Source organism: Ascaphus truei, chromosome 2, assembly GCF_040206685.1.
Source record: "Ascaphus truei isolate aAscTru1 chromosome 2, aAscTru1.hap1, whole genome shotgun sequence".
In the NCBI taxonomy this organism is placed as follows: Eukaryota; Metazoa; Chordata; class Amphibia; order Anura; family Ascaphidae; genus Ascaphus; species Ascaphus truei.
Genome location: NC_134484.1, coordinates 50,609,557 through 50,633,528, shown reverse-complemented (window position 1 = coordinate 50,633,528; position 23,972 = coordinate 50,609,557).

Sequence of the window (23,972 nt, the reverse complement as noted above, 5' to 3'; positions counted from 1 at the left end):
GGTTGCGGTACATCAGGGACAGGCCCTAGGTTAGTGTTCCTGTCACGTTAGGGTTAGTTAGAAAGAGATAGGGATATAGCGGCGGTTGCTGTTCCTGTGATGCGGTTGGTGTTGCCGTGATTCGGTTGTGTTCCCGTGAAGCGGTGGGACCCTCGTTGGGGTTCCTGGAGAATTACCTGGATAGGATCAGACAGATGCATCGCACGTCTGACCCTTTTAGAAGATTGTTGCGGACCCGAGCATCGGAGTGCTCGGAAGGTATTCACTATATATATGTGCACCAACAGGCCTAACACATTAATTAGTGACTGCGCAGTCACCCACGTTCTCTCCTAGAGTGCGGGACATTGGGTGGGGATTCTCGGGACACAAAGGTGGGATCACCTAGTGTTGGGAAGCGTCCTGCGCGACGCAGTAAGTGTCTCCTCTAGAGAGGAACACAGGTTATGATGTTGATATTGCTGTTTCTTGCATGATTGAGTAAAGTCCCTAGTTAATATATATATCTGTGTGAGTATCGATTATTGTGATTGTCCTGCGAGGAAACCCTCCCCCTATGGTGGGAGCCATCGCAGGTGGAGGCGCTGCATCGTTGGAAGTAAGTACCCCTAGTATAAATGCCCCAGGTTCCCCATGGCGGAAGCTCAGCCCTCCTGTGAGCAACAGGTATAGCACCACACTAGAAGTAGTCAGATACACCTACACACCCCAATCTCACTTGGGGGGGGGGGGGAGGGCTACATTTGGAGGCGCTGCTGAGATACAGACCTGGGGTGCCCTGTTCCATTTTTTTCCCCAAATTGTCCAAGTCTCAATTTTTTGTCGCCATGTTTGTGAAGTCCGGACACGAGGTCCTTGCCTGGGCTTTGAGGCAGTATATGGAGCCTGGCCGGGTAGTGGCAGTAGGAGGCCTTCCCGCAACTATGCCCGCGGTTGAGGTTCAGTACTCTATGCGTAAAATTCCAGGGTGGCCGCACGCATGTGTTTTAGATGAGGAACACGATTCCACGGCCACATGGAAAACAATACTTTTTGTAGCAACCCCCACTGCGGATATATGCCTGGCAGAGGCCCCGTCCGCCCTGTGTATGCCCGGGGGCCCGTCTGAGGGATACCCCCTAGTGTACGCAGACCTAGTAAAATGGCGTCTCCCGCCAACGCAGGAGAACGTACGTGCTGCTGGCTGCAAGCCTGCACTAAATTGTGTCGAAGAAAACTGTCCGGGATTGGCGGGAAAACCAGAAGGCTACCCCCCTATCTATACAGAGAGCCCTAGTGTAATTGCAGAGACTGGGATTAAAATGGAGTCTCTCTCTAGCAGTGAGTCACACCTAAGATGGCGGCTCCCGCCAAGTCGGGAGAGCACCAGGACTGTGCAAGAAATTGTTGCAGAGTATTGTCCGGGTTGGGCGCGAAACCCTGAACCCCGCCCTTGCACTGTGAGTGACTCAGCACAGAGCCAGAACCACTCCCTTGTAGAAAGTGCCCCTCCTTCAGATTTCACCAGGGGGAGCAAGCCTTGTTATCTTCAAGCATACAGTGAAGCCGCTACTAATTCTTTCACTTCAGCGATGGAGGTAGTGGAGGGGCCGCGTGCCCAAATGGACTTTTCAGACGATGAGCAGGTCAGTATAGCTAACCTATCTACCCCCCTCATAGAAAATTCTGAGGATCCGATCGTGATAGCCTCAAAACAGGAGGAGGATCCTGACCTCTATATCACTCTGAGTTGTGCTGAAGTTAAGTCTGTCTTCAGGGAGAAGTTATTTAGGGATTTCCGCTACCAACAACCGGTTGTGGAGGGGCCGTGTGCCCGAGTGAACATTTCAGATCCGGTTCCTGAGCGGGACGAGGTTGAAGTCCCATCGGTGGCGATGCGCCTACCGGCGAACCACCCCAGCGATTATACAGAGGAATCACAGGGTAAGGTGTACATACCCCCACCTTCTTCTAGTGAATCCAGCGACCAGTCACTTGTGGTGATGCGCCTGCCGGCGGACCACTTTAGTGACAGCAATGAACACCCTATCTTGGCGGATGCAGAGCCTGCTGTGGGCCCGTGTGCCCTAGAGGAGGTGTATCCCGATGTTGCGGACCCTACTGTGGGCCCGTGCACCCTACAATGGTCAGTCCAACCTACTACCGAGGTACCATCAGTCCTGGAATGGGGACCAGTACCAAACGACGATGAGGGTGAGTCGACTGCCCCAGGGGTGTCGGGGGTGAGCCTCCAGGTGACCGCGGAGCACGATGGCTCCTTAAGTCTGGTCACCCAGGCGAAGGGCTCCCCTCTACATCGCGTCCTGGCGGAGGTGTCCTCCTTGGGAGAATCCATCCCAAGCCAGTGGAGTGGTAAGGTACTCCCTAACTCCCCACAATCTCCGATGGAGCTGGCCGTGAAGAAGGTCAGAGTTGCGGCTTCTGAACGGAGTATGAGCCCGTGCGCTCCGACACAAGTGGTCCCAGGACTGGGATCCAACGCTCCCGAGTTTTCAGCGCGTAAGTGGACTGCCCCAGAAGTACCGGGGGCAGGTCCCAAGACGGCCGAGGTGGGAACTGACAGCATCCCCGAGGACCTGTTGGCCACCGTGAATCACCGCAGTGGTCGGGTGTCTACTCTTTACCCCCTGCCAGGTAAAACAGAGACATTGTCCAGTGCTCGCTTCTCAGTGGAAGCCTCGCAAGTCCGTAGGGACAAGGACTGTGTAAAGGAAGATCCAGGGAGACTGGCCTCCTTTAAGCCCAAAAAGGAGCATGCCATTCGTCAAGTAGTGGACCGTGGAAAAGGTCCTGGCCTCCTGGTCTACCGCATCCCTGCCGCGGATGGCCGGGTAAAGGCCCGGTTAAGAGACACTGTGCTATTCCTTTCACCAGGGGGAGGAAGTAGTACAGAACCAGTGACTGTCACCCCAGAGCGTGCTCTACAGGAGATTTTTCTAGCGGAGGCTCACAGACGCACAAGTGAGATACCCCCACATGATCAGTTAGGGGCACCCCACAAATGGTCTCAGCTAGCAACGGGTATTATGTGTGAATTTCATTGTACCCAGTCATATAATTGCCATGTGATGAGTTGTATTTTCTATGCTGTGCATTTTGATTGTATAACTATTATGTTGATTGATGTCGTTCCCCAAGCGGGGACGTTGGATTTTCCACCAGGGGGAGAGTGTAACCCAGGTCTCCAGCAGCTCCTAGAGACCCCCCTCCCTTGGAGCAGCGTGGTCGCGGGTGCCGCCGGAGCCAGCGACGGACCCGACGGCTGCTTCCAAAGGTGGGGGCCGGAGAAGGGAGTAGCGTGCTATCTCCGCGAGCAGGCTGGTTGCCGGGGACGCGATCGGGCCGTTGCTAAGGCCGCGATCGTGTTGCTGTGGTCCCGGCAGCTAGCGAGGAGGGCGCCGCCATTGCGGAGAGACTCGCGCATGCGCAGTAATCGCGCAGGCGCAGGTAAGGCCCCAGAGCTAGGGAGAAGTCGCGCGAGTGTAGGGAAAGTGCAGGAAGGGTTGAGGTGGCCTCCAAAGACTCGCGCATGCGCAGGGCAAGTGCGCACGCGGCCCCAATGTATTTGCAGCCTCCACGGGACTACAACTCCCATGACGCTTAGGGGCAAGCACATCAGGTGCCTCCGTGTGGCCAATAAGGGCCAAGGATCTCCAGAGGGAGCAATAAGATACATTTCGCGCGCTGAGAACGGCAGTTGGAGCTGGGGAGCTGTGAGGGAAGGAAGGGTGCAGAGAGCATGTGCAGCTCCTGCATCGAGTAAGGTCCCCACATCCCAAGTAAGGCCCCAACTCCCCACCAGGTTAGTGGGTAAGTGTTGAGGGACGGCCCAGATAGGGACGCTGCCCTTAGTGCGTGTGTGTGTGCTGTCTTGTCAGGATCACGGCTGGCAGGGCTGTGAGGCCTGGCAAGAAGGCATAGTGCTAGTGTGTAGCAAGTGGCTGTACGCGTTATGAAGTTTGCAGTGCGTAGTGTTAGTGTTAGTGTTAGGGTTCAGTGAGTGTCAGGACTGGGATGAGTTAAGGGAGTGGGGCAGGTTATTACCCCGCAGGCCCTAGGAGTTTTCCCCAAGCCACCCCAGGTTGCGGTACATCAGGGACAGGCCCTAGGTTAGTGTTCCTGTCACGTTAGGGTTAGTTAGAAAGAGATAGGGATATAGCGGCGGTTGCTGTTCCTGTGATGCGGTTGGTGTTGCCGTGATTCGGTTGTGTTCCCGTGAAGCGGTGGGACCCTCGTTGGGGTTCCTGGAGAATTACCTGGATAGGATCAGACAGATGCATCGCACGTCTGACCCTTTTAGAAGATTGTTGCGGACCCGAGCATCGGAGTGCTCGGAAGGTATTCACTATATATATGTGCACCAACAGGCCTAACACATTAATTAGTGACTGCGCAGTCACCCACGTTCTCTCCTAGAGTGCGGGACATTGGGTGGGGATTCTCGGGACACAAAGGTGGGATCACCTAGTGTTGGGAAGCGTCCTGCGCGACGCAGTAAGTGTCTCCTCTAGAGAGGAACACAGGTTATGATGTTGATATTGCTGTTTCTTGCATGATTGAGTAAAGTCCCTAGTTAATATATATATCTGTGTGAGTATCGATTATTGTGATTGTCCTGCGAGGAAACCCTCCCCCTATGGTGGGAGCCATCGCAGGTGGAGGCGCTGCATCGTTGGAAGTAAGTACCCCTAGTATAAATGCCCCAGGTTCCCCATGGCGGAAGCTCAGCCCTCCTGTGAGCAACAGGTATAGCACCACACTAGAAGTAGTCAGATACACCTACACACCCCAATCTAACTTGGGGGGGGTGGGAAAGAGGGCTACATATGATTATTAGGTTGAGCGGTAGAACACCTGTCTGTCTAATAGAGAGGGTGTTAGTCAAATATTGAGGGGAAGGGCATTCCAGAAGTGTGGCACAGTTAGTGAGAAAGGTTTAAGGTGGGGGATGGCTTTAGATACAAAAGGGGTAGAGGGAAGACATTCTTGAGCAAAACGCAAGAGTTGAGATGGTGTATAATTAGGGCTGAGATGTAAGAAGGGGTAGAAGAGTCCATAGCCTTAAAAGTGAGGAGGAGAATTTTTTGTGTAATACGGGATTTGATAGAAAGCCAGGAGAGGCATTTCAGCAGGCGAGACACTGAGAGAGATTTAGGAGAGAGTAGAGTGATTCTAACAGCAGTGTTTAGGACAGATTGAAGGGGAGACAGGTGATAGGCAGGAAGGCCAGACAGCAGAAGGCTACAATAGTCAAGACGGGAGAGAATGAGGGCCTGCGCTAAAGTTTTAGCAGTAGAGCAACAGAGGAAAAGGCGTATCTTTGCAATGTTGCGAAGGAAAAAACGACAGGTTTTAGCTACATTTTGAATGTGAGAGGAGAATGTGAGTGAGGATTCAAATGTGACCCCTAGGCAGCATGCTTGTGGTACTGAGTATATGATAGTGCTTCCAACAGTAATGTAGAAGGGGGCAGTAGGGCCAGGCTTAGGAGGAAGTATGAGGAGCTCCGTTTTTGACATAGAAAAAAAGATTGGTGTGAAACAGCGCTAATAATAACTGGATAATATAAAACACAGGCAGCCAAGTGAAAAATTGATAGTACAATCAGTCAGAGAACATAGCAAACAAAGGGTAACCGGCGCCACAGATAATAAATAAAATCAAACCGAAATTGGTAAAAAGTCCAAATGGAGTCCTATAAACGATGGATTTCGAGGATTCTCACATCAACGGAGTGTATGTGGAAAAAAGAGAAAAAGAAACAAATAATGGTGCAGTATATCAACACTATGGCTAAAGAAACAAACAGACAACACAAGACATACAAGACATACAAATGATGAACACTAGCACGGCCTAATATTAATAAAAAGCAAATTTATTAAGTGTGAAGAATACATATAACGCATCCGGAGGGGTAAAATTACAACCCTTTTCTTGGTATTTCTTACGTAGAACATCTTGAACTATATTACCGGTGTTCACTGATACTTATTTGATTTTAAGCGTTAATTATTTGTCTTTGTATTATATATATGAAGTGTATACTTACCATTTGAGCGCTTTTCCTATCTATTTCTTTTCAAGTATACCTAATCAATGCATGCCTTAATTTACTAAGTAAACCCATTCTCAAGTGTTGAGCTTGTACCAGACGTAACGCTTGGAATTTAGACCTACAGTAAAAGTTCAATTTTTGTTTTGCGAAAAAGTATATACAAGATACTGCAGACATGTGGAATAAGGTTTTGTGGTCAGACGAGACAAACATTGAGCTTTTTGGTCTAAATTTCAAGTGTTACATCTGGCGCAAGCCCAACACTGCACATCACCCAGTCAACACCATCCCAACTGTCAAGCATGGTAGTGGCAGCATCGTGTTATGGGGATGCTTCTCTTCAGCAGGGACTGGGAAGCTTGTCAGGATAAAGGGAAGAATGGATGGTGCAAAGTATAGGTGAATCCTTGAGGAAAACCTGTTTGAGACAGCCGAGACTCTGAAACTAGGAGGACATTCACATTTCAGCAGCACAATGACCTGAATCACAAAGCGAAAACCACACTGGAATGGATGAACAAGAAGATAATTAATGTTCTTTGGTGGCCCAGGCAAAGTCCTGACTTGAATGCAATCAAACATTTATGTGAGGCTTAAAGATTGCAGTCCATCGACGATCCCCAACAAAATGATCAGAACTGGATCAATTTTACCGTGAAGAATGGACAAAAATGTCACCATCCTACCTTGCAAAGCTAGTACAGACCTATCCAAAAAGATTCATAGCAGTAATTGCTACAAAAGGTGCTTCTAGCAATTACTGACTTAAGGGGCTGAATACTTATTCACCAGTAAATGTCACAGTTTTTTCCTCCTCATATAACAGTGTTCAGTTTATCTGCTACAGCTGTGTAGCTTTGAATAAAAATAGTTGGTTTGAAAAAATGCACATACATTATTTGTAATTCAACAACTTGTGACATTATCGGTAGGGGGTGAATACTTCTGCAAACCACTGAGTGTTCTAATATGCTAATCTACTCCAGTGATTCATGGTCCCTAGGGCAGTATAGAGGTTAATTTTCCCTAGGCCTTATTTGTTGCACATTTGTATATCTAAAATGTTTCTAGTTAAAGGTTAGTGCCTGGCGGCGCCTTAGTCCTGGAAGATGCCAGAAGGTCACCTGATATGAGGTGACCTGATTATAATGTTTAGCCCACCTTTAGTCGGCCCAGCAATGGGGGTGGGTGCCTATCTTATATAAGGCAGGGTTCAGCCCTTACTGCCTTGGATCCCAGGAGGTACAAGAGGAGCGGGGTCTCAGGCTCTTATAGCCTGTAATTATGACACCTTTGTTATTTGTAGTACTAGGGCAAGTTTCTCAGTGTTAGGGGGGCCCTTAGAGACCGGGGTTGAAAGAAACTACACTACAGAAGAAAGTGGTTCCCAGGGATCTCTCTCTGGCAGCACAGTCCTAAAGGGTACCGAGATCTGTTACTGGGGATCTCTTCTAGCAGCACAGTCCCTCTGTGCTCTAGAGTGCCATGCTGTTTATGCGACACACCTTTAAACCTGCTTGATGAGCCAGGTGGAGACTGGCTAATTGCCTCTAGCAGCAATAAACTAGCTCCCTACTGGACTCATCAGCTAAAGACAGGCTCTTTATGTGGCACATTGAATAGAGTACAGTATTTTTGCCATCTGTTGTATGCAATAAATGAATCCTTCTGCAAAATTATGTTTTCTCTTTGATATAGATATAGTACAACTTACTGTTTTCTGTACTGCACGAATCCAAGTTTAAATCCCCAGCATTTTTTTGCACTTTGTGGCACCACAACCGAATCATAATGCACAGTACTTTTTCAGCCCGTTAGTAATTCTCCTATGGTATGTACCAAGTACAAGTCCCACAATCTAAAAACCACCACTTTAATGCATCTTTAATAAATATCTATTTTAAATTATATTATACTCATCACTCATTTCCTTCTTTTTCATTATAAAATGTAGACCGTATACACATTGTCAATTAAATGATATATATAATTTTTCCCATATCTGTCAAAATACACTCTTTTCTCTTCAATATATATCATTAACATCCTGCTCCCAATTACGATAATCCTGATGAAACATGTGTAGCGTGCGAAACACGTTGAGATTACGTCACTCGTACGTTATTACTTCTCCACATGTGGATACAGAGTGGTGTTTGTTGTCAGACAGTGAGTCTGACAGTCATCGGGGGATGTGGCTGGTGCCATCCTTTTCTATGTTTCCATCATGAACGATCGGATGCACTGCCACACTGCCCATGATGTTTCCCTTACCTGATTGTAAGTGATTCATATCTTACTATATATTTCTGAAAGCATTGTATGTATGTATGTTTCCCTGGTGTGTTCCCTGTCCCTAGCGGCAATCTCATTGGTCCCTTGGCCCGCCCGCCCGCCCACGCACACCTCTCATTGGCCTCACACACTCACACCACTGCTTCAGGCCCCCTTGGCCCACCCCCGCACACCTCTCATTGGCCTCACACACTCACACCACTGCTTCAGGCCCCCTTGCAGCTCACCTTCCCCCCTCCCGGTGGCCGTCACTCTCCCCGTCACCCGGACCGCAGCTCACCTTCCCCCCCCCGGACAGGCCCCGCACCTTCCCCCCTCCCATTGGCCGTCACTCTCCCCCGTCACACGGACAGGCCCTGCACCTTCCCTGCTGCATGTTTCCCGGCGGCTCGCGCTCACAGGTGCAGAGAGGGGGCGCGTGCGCAGCGCTCCCCGGATGGGAGGAGGGAGAGCAGAGAAGGGCCAGGCGCGCAACAATCGGAGGAGTGCGGGAGAGAGGAGCGGTGCTGTGAGTCCTGGCAGAGGTGAGGGGGCTTTGTGTGTGCGTGGGGAGAGGGGGGGACAGTGTGTGTGGGACACCGTGTGTGTGTGGGGGGAGGGACAGTGTGTGTGTGGGGGAGGGGGGGACAGTGTGTGTGTGTGTGAGGGGGGGACAGTGTGTGGGGGAGGGGGGACAGTGTGTGTGTGTGTGTGAGGGGGGGAACAGTGTGTGTGTGTGGGGGGGGGACAGTGTGTGGGGGGGAGGGTGGGGGACAGTGTGTGTGGGACACCATGTGTGTGTGTGTGTGGGGGGGAGGGACAGTGTGTGTGGGGGGGGGACAGTGTGTGTGTGGGGGGGACAGTATGTGTGTGGGGGGGGACAGTGTGTGTGTGTGGGGGGGACAGTGTGTGTGGGGGGGAGTGGGGGACAGTGTGTGTGTGGGGGAGGGGGGGCAGTGTGTGTGTGGGGGAGGGGGGGACAGTGTGTGTGTGGGGCAGGGGAGGGACAGTGTGTGTGTGTGAGGGGGGGACAGTGTGTGGGGGAGGGGGGACAGTGTGTGTGTGGGGGGGGACGACGACAGTGTGACTCCCGGGCAACGCCGGGTCTCTCAGCTAGTTATTTGTAATTGTGAATATACTCTTTTGATATTTACCTCTGATGTGCTAATTTCATTTCTTCCTATCATATGTAGCCCTGGGTAGTTTTGGGGCTATAGGTCTGTCCTCCTTTTGGCAGTAATACCTAGTAAGGGCAAGTTTGCCAGGAGTAATCATGGGTTTTCCCCACACATGCAGTGCGGTGAGTCAGTGAAGGTAGTGTCTTCAGGCCTAGTGTCCAATTAGAGACACAGGGGTGGTGCTTACTGGAGCTGTACTTAATGCATCGCACTTCCTGCTCTAGTGAGTCTGTCCCGGTAGTGAGAGGGGCAAGGTTACCCTACCAAGCTGTCAGGGCTCTGGCAGGCTTGAGGCCCTCCGGGGAGCGTGGTTTAACCATACCTCCTATCCCACCAGGGGATAGGGGAAGAGCAAGAACCACTCTTGGTGCCCTTGACTGGGAGTGTGTGCAGGGACATCCTGAGGGTGGAGACCTTCAACTGCTGTGATCTGAGACTGCTGCTGAATCATGGAGATCAAATAAAGTGTAGCGGTCATGTAAAATGGCTACAGTCATCTCTCCTGCTGACAGTAAGGCCTGGTAAGTTGTGGGCATGCCAGCAGTAATTATGGAGGTTTGCCCTCACACCCTGGTGGGGTGCCCTGTGTATGGATGGGAGTGGTCACATGCTCTGACTCCATGGTTAGTGATGTCAGAGGTGTGTCAGCTTCCAGAGTGTACATAAGGCACAGCACTGTGTCAAAAGTAGTTCTAGTACAAGTTCAGCTAAGAGGAGGAGTTCAAGTTTCAATCCTAGTCTGAGTTACTGGTTATGTTGTAGTAACTGTAAAGAGACTGTGTCCAGGGACCTGGCACAGGATAGAAATATCCCGGCTGGGATAGGGAATCCCTATTAAAGGAGAGCTCACCTTTCAAAGGGAAGCATTGACTCAAGATGAGTGGCTAGAGATTCTACTGCGTGGGGCAGCTAGCCCACTTCAATCAATAAAGATGCTCTTATTCGAACACCCTCTCGTGTACGTGTGTGGAGTGAATGTACAGAGAGGAGCACCACCGAGGAGTTCCTCACCAGGACCATCCCCAAGTGACCGAAGGGACCCTGATGAGGTGGAGGCGCTGCACTGGAACTAGGTAGGACTCAGCACACTACCTCAGCTGCCTGTCTGGACGGGTCCTCCCCACACACCATCATGCGGGAGACTCAGGAGTCCTGTTGCCAACAGGTGCACCACCAGACACTATCACACTGTAATGGGGACCGGTTAGACCACAGGGGCCAATGTGAGATTGGGTGGGTCAGGCCGGGCCAGAAATACCGTTACAAAAGTATCCTGTGCTTTTATAAAATACCTCCTGCCTGAGACTGAAGTATATTGGGAGGAGAATGAGCGTTCTTTTGCAGATACTTCACCCCATACAGCTGGAGGATGCATAAGATGGAGGCTCTGCACCTGTGAGTAGAATTTGGGCAAATCCCCAGAAACCTGTCCTGTTATTCCCCTTTACCACCATGCAGGAGATCCAGGGCCCTCTGTTACGAGCAGGTATGCACCACACAGAGCCATGTGACCAGAATAGCATAGAAGACCCTATGTGAGATTGGGTGGGGGAAACAGGGTTACACATATATATCCATATATATATATACACAATATTGGGATAGGGACACTCAAATATATGTTCCTAAGAGTACTTACTTTGGTTGGTTGTGGGTGCCTGCAGGATGATTGTGTGCCACAATTGTCGATCAGGAATATACCATTTTAAATAAGTGAATGTCCTCAGAACTCCCTAAAATGTTTAAGCACACACACACACACACACACACACACACACACACACACACACACACACACACACACACACACACACACACACACACACACACACACACACACACACACACACACACACACACACACACACACACACACACACACACACACACACACACACACACACACACACACACACACACATTAAGGTTGACCTGTATGCCCCAATTGTGAATTGGTTTGTTATTTGAAAAATAAATTCTTCCTTCCTCCTATTCCATGAGAATAATTATAATCATTATAACCATAATTTATTGTTATACTTTATTACTCAGTATTGCAATAGTGAACACAGTAGTGAATATTATTTGTATTAATGAAGCAGGAGCATTGCGTTCAGGCATTTCACGTGATGTTAACCTTTGGAAACGCCACAGTAATGTTGGTGCGGTATCCACAGAAGTAATTAACATAACTTTAGGTTAACAGTGCGTTAAAATCATATTGTTAATATTAATGGCCAATAATGAAAATATTATGCAAATATTATGCAAATAATATGCAAATTTGCCATTATTATAAGCATACTCTATCCACAAACGTCTAATAATATCAGTGTGGCTGAAAACCTGTAAGTTGAATAAATCAGAGCTAAATTTGGCTTTAGCTATGACTTATTACAGGGGAGCGCAAACTTTTTGTGCTGCGCCCCCCTGTCACTCTGCCCCGGCTCTCGCGCCCCCCTGCCTACCTTCTTTCGCGTCAGATGACGCTGCGTGGGCGTGTGACGTCAGGTCACATGGTGCCGCGGCGTCTATTGATGCCGCGTTGCCATGGCGACGCAGCACAGACGGCTGAATCCCGGTAAGTAAATAGTTGCAGGGGCCTCACGCGATCCCCGGCATTTAATTTAAATGCCTGGGGGAAGAGCGCGGGGCCTCTGCAACTGCCCGCGCCCCCCCAGCACAATCTCCCGCCCCCCTGGGGGTCGCGCCCCCCACTTTGCGCACCGCTGACTTATTACATAGGTAATAACTCCAATACTAGATAAGAGATTATTCAATGAAGCCATTAATATAGAGGGCAGGTTAGATGTGTTGGAATGGTTGAAGGTTATGGGGTGAGGGGAATGAGGATAGGTGCCCCAGGATGGGGTAGTTAGGCCCCTGAGAGGGGGGGGGGGTTGGGGAGGAAGGTTGGTAGTAGGTAACTCCTTACTTGACATAGCAATGAGTACGGAAATGTCTTTCAAGCATCTTTGGTAGGCAAGAGCGAAAGGGGGATCTAAATATTAACCCCTGTGCATGCTTTAGTGTTCAGCTAGTCAGAGATTACCCAATGGCAATTTAGACTACTGAGGAGTAATTTTTACATACTGTACTCTAAAGAGGTTGTTTCAACTATGTTTGGACAAAAATCCCCTTTGACATCGACAGTATAAGCCACTTCAGCAAATATAGAATAAGAGCATGAGGGGTTAATATATTACAACATTTATGACAATTAATTGCATTTACTTTTGTCATGTAGTGTAGGGATAGGAGTAATGTACTATAATGGTATTTTAAGATAACATAGCGTTATCCTGAAATAACCTGACATTACCCTAACAAAAATGAGCCTGGTAACATCACGTTGGTAACTTAGGGAAAATAATGCCTGGTCCTTTTAGTCCCCGTCATGTTATGTTCCCTGATTTAACAGAGCTTAGTGAATATCCCCCTAAATCTCCTTCTCCTTCTTGGACATATGAGAAATGTTTATAGAGCATTCAAGTTTCAATCATCCAAATAAAAATAAAATTGCACATCCCCATCCCATCTCTTTACGCTCACTTGCAACATTTCAATGACTGTAGGTTTCACTTTGCTTTTGCTCTGGTGTGTGCCTTTGTCAGTCAAAGGTTTAGAATAATGATTTTTTAAAAATATATTTTAAAGATACTATGGAAGGGGGGGGGGGGAGAGGTTCAAACTAAAATCAAGCCAACCCTTACACTTTATTTTTAGTATAAATCAAATGCAGCACTAAAATATATCACTGTTCTACTTCTGATGCAACACAAGACCTTAAATGCTCTTTCTTGACTGGTAAAATATATAATTTGTTCTTACCATCTGCCACACAGATTAACCATTTTCCCCACTGGGATTTTACACAGAGTAAAAAAAAAACTAGATGTTAATTTCTTGTTTGCGGAACAGCCTTAAAATATTTGCATCAAACAAATGTACTTTGTTTACAATCTGATGGTATTCACAAATGAACACAGCCTATAAATGACATTTTAGGTAATAAAGACATACATTTGGCTATTAATATCTTTATAAAACACAGAAATATTCATCAATATTTTTTTGACAAAATACATTACAATAATGGCCTTTAGAGATAGATTTAAACTCTTTAGTGCCAGAATATTCAGAAGAGAGGTAATTATAGCTAGAAGCACTCAGTAAACAAAAGTATATTTGTTGCATCTAAAATTTACTTTTATTATTTGTATATGTAAAAATAAAAAGAATACATAGATTTTTTGTGTATATATATATATATATATACACTTAGTTAAGTTATGGTGAGTAAAAAAAGGTGACAAAAACCCTCCACAGCAAAGCATATACTGTAGCAAATATAACTGTATGCTCATTTGCATGTCTTAGGCAGGTCTGCAACCCCGCCTTTCACCAATATCACCCAGCACACAGCACTTCCACTGCAGCAAGGTATTCTGGGAAATGACATGCAAATGAGCACACAGTGCCACTTTTTGCTTCAAAACCATTTTAAACATGGGTTCCTATAGGCTTAAGCTTGCTGTATGGTCACAGCTTTAAGCACAGCCAGGGTTAAGATGCACAGCCAGTAAACCCACCCACAGACAGCTGTTTCGACCTTAATGGGTCTCATCAGTGTGGGGTTAGTTACTGGCTATGCAAAGCTGAAGCAATGAGGATGGGGTTTACCATACTTAATTAAGTTATGGTGAGTAAAAAAGTGACAAAAACCCTCCACAGCAAAGCATATAGCAAATGGAAATATAACTGTATGCTCATTTGCATTTCTTAGGCAGGTCTGCAACCCGCATTTCACCATTATCACCCAGCACACAGCACTTCCACTGCAGCAAGGGATTCTGGGAAATGACATGCAAATGAGCACACAGTGCCACTTTTTGCTTCAAAACCATTTTAAACATGGTTCCCTATAGGCTTAAGCTTGCTGCATTGTCAAAGCTTTAAGCACAGCCAGGGTTAAGATGCATAGCCAGTAAACCATCTTAACCCTGGCTGTGCTTAAAGCTGACCATGCAACAAGCTTAAACCTATAGGGAACCATGTTTAAAATGGTTTTGAAGAAAAAAGTGGCACTGTGTGCTCATTTGCATGTCATTTCCCAGAATCCCTTGCTGCAGTGGAAGTGCTGTGTGCTGGGTGATAATGGTGAAAGGCGGGGTTGCAGACCTGCCTAAGACGTGTGTGTGTGTGTATGTATGTATGTATGTATGTAGCCAAGCCCCCTTAGGCAACTAATTCTCTGGCCCCTCTAGCACTGTAAGTCCCAGTAATGAATGGGTAGTGTTGGGAGCAAATCCTGCAGGGCCTGGTTATGTCGTTATGTGTGTTAGTTAATAAAGTTCAGGAGTAGCCTGGTATTACAAGGGGGGCCTATGACTGGTAGGAGGCCGGCTTAAAAGCCACTCCCCTGGGAAGGTGGAGTTTTTCCTCTATGGGTTAGAGTAAGTATTTCTGGGGTTAGTTCTGGGCTGTCCTCCATGCTATGAGGATGCAGCCGTGAGCCCCTCCTGGAAAGGAGTAGGCTGAAGCCTTGCCCTGTTAGGGGGTAAGGTTTGCTGAGGAGGGATACTCAAGGCCTCAAGCCTGGGTATTGCCTTCAGGGACGTCATCTTCTTAAGAAACTTGAACAGAATGATTCTATCATTTTCAAAAGAAGCAGATAAAGGCGGTGCCCTAGTGATACTTAGTTGTGAAGATTATATGAATCAGTGTCTTGGTCACATTTCTAGTACAGAATATTTACTTTAATTAGAGGTGGGTCCTACTAATGAGATACAAAACACAAATAAATGTGTAGAAAAAGCAGTATAATTTTTTTTGAATACTAAAATATAAAACGTCTTACAAGTAGTAACATAACTCTTGTATTGTTATACATAAATCCATCAAATGAAGGTACCCCTTTTGCGTAGCCAAATTGTGGCAGGTATTGGTTCTTTATAAGAGCCCTTTTCTCAATGTACAGTATTGAGTAACATCTTCATTTGCTATTTTTGAGACACATATAATATACTTTAGAGAAATTGATGCATTGTCTACTCCATTTTTCTGTACTGTGGATATAGACACTTTGTATACCAATACCACACATGCATAAGTCGTATAAATGGTAAAACACACATATGTGTGTAACATAGTTACATAGTTACATAGTAGTTGAGGTTGAAAAAAGACGTACGTCCATGAAATTCAACCTATGCTAAGTTTAGACAACAGATACTTTATCCTATATCTATACTTCCTTATTGATCCAGAGAAAGGCAAACAAAAAACTCCAGGGTCATATCATCTAATGATATCTCATAAGGGGAAAAATAAATTCCTTCCCTACTCCAAAAATTGGCAATCAGATTAATCCCTGGATCACATTCTTCCCATGTTTACTTATTTGGTATATCCCTATATACCATTATTTTCTAAAAAGATGTCCAACCTTTTTTTGAACAAATGTATTGTATCTGCCATCACAGTCGCCATGGGTAATGAATTCCACATTTTAACTGCCCTTATTGTAAAGAATCCTTTCCTTTGTTGCTGTTGAAATCTCCTTTCCTCCAACCTAAAGGGATGCCCCCGAGTCCTTTGTACTGCCCTTGGGATGAATAGTTAATTTGAAAGCTCCTTGTACTGTCCCCGAATATATTTGTAAATAGTTATCATATCCCCTCTTAGACGCCTCTTTTCTAATGTAAATAAATCTAATTTAGCTAGCCTCTCCTCATAAATTAGGTTATCCACCCCTTTATTAATTTGGTGGCTCTTCTCTGCACTCTCTCTAGTTCCATAATGTCTTTTCTAAGGAGTGGTGCCCAAAACTGTACTCCATATTCAAGGTGTGGTCTTACGAATGCTTTGAAAGGGGCATAATTATGTTTACTTCCCTTCCATTCATTGCCCGTTTGATGCAAGATAAGATCTTGTTTGCCTTTGCAGCTACTGCATGACATTGGGCACTATTGCTAAGCCTGCTGTCTACAAGCACTCCTAAATCCTTCTCCATCAATGATTCCCCCAATTTATCCCCATTTAATTTGTAATTCGCCTTTTTATTCTTGCATCCCAAATGCATAATCTTACATTTATCTGTATTAAACCTCATCTGCCATTTACCTGCCCACATTTCCAGTCTCTCCAAGTCCTTCTGAAGAGAAATTACATCCTACTCTGATTCTATTACCTTACACAATTTAGTATCATCAGCAAAGATGGAGACTTTGCTCTCGATCCCAACCTCAAGGTCATTAATAAACAAGTTAAAAAGCAGGGGTCCCAGTACCGATCCCTGAGGTACTCCACTCACGACTTTAGCCAACCTGAAAAGTTCCATTTATGACAACCCTCTGTTTTCTGTCCTTTAACCAGTTTTCAAGCCAGGTGCATATATTATTATTGAGTCCAATTGTCTTTATTTTGTACACCAACCTCTTGTGTGGAACCATATCAAAAGCCTTTGCAAACTCTAAGTAGACCACATCAACTGCATTACCCTGGTCTAAATCCCTACTTACCTCCTCAAAGAAACAAATAAGGTTAGTTTGGCATGATCTATCCTTCATAAATCCATGTGGACTATTACTAATGATTTTGTTTTCGATTAGGTATTCCTGAATATTATCCCGTATTAAACCTTTAAGTAGTTTCCCCACTATTGAAGTCAGGCTTACAGGTCTGTAATTCCCCGGGTGTGATCTAGCTCCCTTTTTAAATATAGGCACCACATCTGCTTTACGCCAATCTTGTGGCACTGAGCCTGTGGTAATTGAGTCCTTGAATATTAAATGTAATGGTTTGGTTATTACTAAACTTAACTCCTTGAGAACTATTGGATGTATGCCATCGGGGCAAGGTGCCTTTTTTACTTTAATTTTTTTGAAGCCGCTTATAAACTTCTTACTCAGTTAACCAATTGTTCATTAATATGGAGGTTGTGGCTTCCTCCTGTGGCACTACTATTGAAATCGATTCTTCGCTAGTTAACACAGAGGCAAATAATTTGTTTTATACTTCTGCTTTTTCCTCAGCTCCAATAATCTGCCTGCCCATCTCACTTTCAAAGGGTCCTATATTTTCTTTTCTCATTTTTTTGTCATTAAGGTACTTAAAGAACTTTTTAGGGTTGATCTTACTTTCTATTGAAATCCTTTTTTCATTTTCCATTTTTGCTAATTTGATTGCCCTTTTGCAATTTTTGTTACATTGCTTATAATTCTGATACAATGTCTCTGTCCCTTTGGACTTTTAGAATCTAAACGCCTTCCTCTTCTTGTCCAGTTCCTCCCCTACCTGTTTATTTAGCCACATTGGTTTTGACTTATTTCTGTTATACTTATTACCCAAGGGTTCAACAAAGACTTTAAACTTTAGAAAGGCAGATTTTAATAAACTGAGGTCTAATCTAGTAGTTATACAATGGGGTGATGTTTTTGCAGGGGAAAATGTAGAAGATAAATGGGCAGTCTTTAAAACATTGTTAGAAAAGCACACTTATCAGTGTATACCCTTGGGTAATAAGTATAAAAGAAATAAGTCAAAACCAATGTGGCTAAATAAACAGGTAGGGGTGGAAATGGACAAGAAGAGGAAGGCGTTTAGATTCTTTAAGTCAGAAGGGACAGAGACATCGTATCAGAATTATAAGGAATGTAACAAAAATTGCAAAAGGGCGATTAAATTAGCAAAAATGTATAATGAAAAAAGGATTGTAATAGAAAGTAAGGTCAACCCTAAAAAGTTCTTTAAGTACCTTGATAACAAAAAAATGAGAAAAGAAAATATAGGACCCTTTCAGTGTGAGATGGGTAGGCAGATTATTGGAGATAAGGAAAAAGCAGAGGTATTAAACAAATTCTTTGCCTCTGTGTTTACCAGGGAAGAATCAAGTTCAATAGTAGCGCCACAGGAGGAAGCCGCAACCTCCATATTAATGACCAATTGGTTAACTGAGGAAGAAGTTCATAAGCGACTTGAAAAAATTAAAATAAATAAGGCACCTGGCCACGAAGGCATACATCCAAGAGTTCTCAAGGAGTTAAGCTCAGTAATAGCAAAACCATTATATTTAATATTCAAGGACTCCATTTCCACAGGCTCAATACCACAAGATTGGCGTAAAGCAGATGTGGTGCCTATATTTAAAAAGGGAGCTAGATCACACCCGGGGAATAACAGACCTGTAAGCCTGACTTCAATAGTAGGGAAACTACTTGAAGGTTTAATACGGGATAATATTCAGGAATACCTAATGGAAAACAAAATTATTAGTAATAGTCAGCATGGATTTATGAAGGATAGATCATGCCAAACTAACCTTATTTGTTTCTTTGAGGAGGTAAGTTGGAATTTAGACCAGGGTAATGCAGTTGATGTGGTCTACTTAGATTTTGAAAAGGCTTTTGATACGTTTCACACAAGAGGTTGGTGTACAAAATAAAGAAAATTGGACTCAGTAATAATATATGCACCTGGATTGAAAACTGGTTAAAGAACAGACAACAGAGGGTTGTCATAAATGGAACTTTTTCAGGTTGGGCTAAAGTCGTGAGTGGAGTACCTCAGGGATCGGTACTGGGACCCCTGCTTTTTAACTTGTTTATTAATGACCTTGAGGTTGGGATCGAGAGCAAAGTCTCCATCTTTGCTGATGATACTAAATTGTGTAAGGTAATAAAATCAGAGCAGGATGTAATTTTTCTTCAGAAGGACTTGGAGAGACTGGAAACGTGGGCAGGTAAATGGCAAATGAGGTTTAATACAGATAAATGTAAGGTTATGCATTTGGGATGCAAGAATAAAAAGTCGACTTACAAATTAAATGGAGATATATTGGGGGAATCCTTGATGGAGAAGGATTTAGGAGTGCTTGTAGACAGCAGGCTTAGCAATAGTGCCTAATGTCATGCAGTAGCTGCAAAGGCAAACAAGATCTTATCTTGCATCAAACGGGCAATGGATGGAAGGGAAGTAAACATAATTATGCCCCTTTACAAAGTATTAGTAAGACCACACCTTGAATATGGAGTACAATTTTGGGCACCAATCCTAAGAAAAGACATTATGGAACTAGAGAGAGTGCAGAAAAGAGCCACCAAATTAATAAAGGGGATGGACATTCTAACTTATGAGGAGAGGCTAGCTAAATTAGATTTATTTACATTAGAAAAGAGGCGTCTAAGAGGGGATATGATAACAATATATACAAATATATTCAGGGACAGTACAAGGAGCTTTCAAAAGAACTATTCATCCCACGGGCAGTACAAAGGACTCGGGGCCATCCCTTAAGTTTGGAGGAAAGGAAATTTCACCAGCAACAAAGGAAAGGGTTCTTTACAGTAAGGGCAGTTAAAATGTGGAATTCATTACCCATAGAGACTGTGATGGCAGATACAATAGATTTGTTCAAAAAAAGGTTGGACATCTTTTTAGATGGGAAAGGTATACAGGGATATACCAAATAAGTATACATGGGAAGGATGTTGATCCAGGGAATAATCTGATTGCCAATTCTTGGAGTCAGGAAGGAATTAATTTTTCCCCTAAATTGGGTTTTTTGTTTGCTTTTCTAACAATGTTTTAAAGACTGCCCATTTATCTTCTACATTTTCCCTGCAAAAACATCATCCCAGTGTATTACATGTAGATTAGACCTCAGTTTATTAAAATCTGGTTTTCTAAAGTTTATGGTCTTTGTTGTCCCCATACGTCACTATTGCCAGACAGTGCCATCTCGCGAGAGAGCGCGCTTGCTATCCAGTATTGGGTAGACTTCCGGTTCCGGTTTAGGAATACCGTGGTGATCCGCAGTGGGAAAGTACGAGTCTGAGCAGGGGTAGTGACGTTGAAAGCAAGGGATAAGCGTGGGATCCTCATCGTGCATGCAGCTATACCTGATTGTAAGTTTTAAATTGTACAGTGTACTGATTAAAGTGATGATAGTTTAAAATCTCTTTTCTTTTCCTCTGCGCTCCAACTTTTTTGTATCTTCTACATTTTCCCTGCAAAAACATCATCTCAGTGTATTACATGTAGATTAGACCTCAGTTTATTAAAATTTGGTTTTCTAAAGTTTAAGGTCTTTGTTGAACCCAAGTAATCTGTTTTTTGATAATTTATTTCAAATGAGGCCATGTTATGATCACTGTTACCCAAATGTTCCAGGACATCAAAGTGTCACATTTAAAGTGTCTGTAGAGTTAATTTTGGAGTTATCATCTCTGGATGTTTTCTTTCTATATCGTTAATCATGGATGCATTCTGAATATCTGGACTAACATTCTGATTCATTTCTTCAAACAGGTATGTTTCTGTGACCTGAATTCTCCTATCAATTGCAACGGAATTTAAAATCTAATTAACTATTTGTTATGTTACTGTGAGCTGAATTCTCATATCAATTGCAACAGAACCTAAAATCGAATTAACTATTTGGTATGTTTCTGTGAGCCGAATTCTCCTAACAATTGAAACAGAACTTAATATCTAATTTTGTATGTTTCTGTGAGCTGAATTCTCCTATCAATTGCAACAGAACTTAAAATCTAATTAACTATTTGGTATGTTTCTGTGAGTTGATTAGGCAAACCCCTCCCTTAATTGTTAGTCAAACGCATGTGATCAGAGTATTTAAGACAGTCTATCTTGGCTGTGAGCCATATGGATGTGTGTAACATCAAAGTGTCACATTTAAAGTGTCTGTAGAGTTCGTTTTGGAGTTGCAATTGGAGGTGAAGATTAGAGGAAGATCTGGACTATGCACAACAACAACAAGAACAACAACCTTGCAACTATGAGAACTTGACTTTCTAAATGCTGTGATTATTTGTACTCTTCCTATATGCCAATAACTAGGCATTCTCTCAGCCTGCATCTCACTATGCCCTCCCTATTGCTTTTTCAGTTTGCTTTTTCACTCCTTTGTGAACGTCTCTGTTCTCTCCAACTTCCCCACTCCCCACGGCACCATTATTTATACACCTCCTCCCAACAACTTCTTTACCCCTCAATAAAAAACACCCACACAAATCCTCTATTCACACCGTCTAACTACTCCTACCTGCTGCTGGGCATTTCCCCTAAGCCGGAAACCCAGACATACACACCTGATCTCACCCACGCCTCTCTGCCGTCTTCTCCTGTAAATGGTGTTAGCCGTCTGATTTAATACTGATTAACCTTAAAACTCAACCCACGAATTAAGCATCCCAATAGCCTGCACTCATGGCTATTTTCTCACACCCACAATCACTCCTACCAACCATTGTGGCCAAGCACTGACATCTACAGCACCTATTCCCTCACCTGCTGTCTTTGTAAGTCTCCCATCATACCATTAAGATTGTAAGCTCTTCGGGCAGGTATTTCCTTTCCTATTGTCTGATTTTGTTGCGCTTATTGTATTATTAGAATTCCCTGTACTGTATCCTTTGTGAAGCGCTGAGTAAACTTTTGGCGTATACAAATAAAGACATACAATACAATACAATACACATGGAGTAATAGAATGTAAACCACTTTCTCTATTTCAATTTGGTTCTTTCTACAGATGCATCTGCATTATTTAGGTCATAGCTAAATCTGGCTTTTCTCTCAGCAACACGCTGAATAGGACTTGAACCTATTGCTTTTGCCCTGTTGGGGTCTCTGGATATGAGTAGCGCCAGGTTTAGGTATAAATAACATAACATAATTATTTGATATTAATATTATTGGAGCTTTGTCATATTCTTATGCTAGTGAAGCATTTTGCTAATAATTTTCTCTAACATCCATTCGTTATAATGCTTGTCTGTTAATGTGATGATTACATAAGTTAACATTACGTGACTTTTTAAAGTGAGTACATGTCATTTTTTTCATTTTTGTCATTAAAGTTACTTTAACTGAGGTTAAAATTATTTAACATGGACTTACAGAGTTTAGTGAATGTGGTCTTTAGCACATACTCTTCTGAGGTTTATTTACAGGGGAACCAGGAATGTAAGGAACAGGTTAACCCTTAGCGACATAAAAAATAAATCTCCAGAAATGTGGCTACCAACCCAAAGGGAATTACATATGTGGGCATTGTGCTCAGTGTCTACACGCCGATAATACTAAGCACGATTCACCCTTTTTTTCACCAAATGTTTTTTCAACAATATATAAATTGCTCCAGCACTTATGTGGTCTATATGCTAACTTGACCTTGTGCCAAAACGTATATAGGCTACACTAGAAGACAATTGGAAGGTAGAATTAGTGAGCGTAAATCCATACGTAGGAATATCCATACAATTACAGATATAGTGACATTTATTTTCGCCTGGGTCTCGCGGATTGCATCTGCGTTCCTCGATGTTTTTTTGGCTGCTCGCAACTGACTCGTGAGTGCGTCGCTGGCGGGAAAATTGAGTTTTTGCGTTTGTTGCAACACTCCACAGAAATGTAGTAGGCACTAGTGAGCTAGTGTGTCTTCAAATCTAAATGCAATGTAACCCTTCCATTATTCCCGTTCATTTTGTACGATACGTTATCCCATAAATTTAAATGTAACCCACGACTTATTCCGTTACAAACTTCAGAGGACTACAAAGTATTTAAAAATATGTTTAAGAAAAATAAATTATATTACAGTAAATGACTTTGTGAAAATACAACAACACAAATTTTCTCGATCTTCTTACAAATGTACAATCTTCTTCAACCGGCATCTTCATCTGGCTGGCGCTTGGCCACTTTCACCTGTTAAATGAAATGAGAATGCTATATATTAATAATCGAGCAGAAATACAGTATTGTAGTACATGAATTACATTGTGTGGTATAGTACCCGTGTCTTTCTATGGGACAAGTGAAGCAGAAATTAAATCATTTGGCAGTACATTTTTTTCAAGATACTGTAGACACTCTTCTGTGTCAACTTAAATTTGAAGCACTGGAGAAAGGGGTGCAACAAAATGAGAGGAGGTGACATAATTAAACTTTTTTGCAAATAGAAAATTATTAAATGCAGGACTTCCGAGCTTTAGGACCACAGAGAGTTAATTGGATTGTTTTTTTTTATATTAGTGATGGTGAAGTGCTCATAGGAGCAATCCTTGATGTCTGAGATTACCGTTGGTCTCTGGACTAGCCTGTACACCCACTGCTGTTTATAATTTCTGCACCCCGTACACCCGCTGTGCCTATAATCTCTGACAATGCTATCCTATCCTGCCTATCGCCATTTGATGATGGAAGTCTTTTCGGTAGGATTTACCCATCCTGTACTATGGATTTATTGGGACTGCAACTATATAATTATTTTCAAGTTTCTTTGTACTGTTTGAATTGATTTTGGAGGCAGTATTATTCCATGAGGCTTTGAGGGTGGTTATTGAGGTTATGTATGCTAAGAAATTGCAGTCATTTTATTTTTTATGACTGGCCCTCTTCTGTATGGTATTTTTATTTACTTTATTTATTTATTT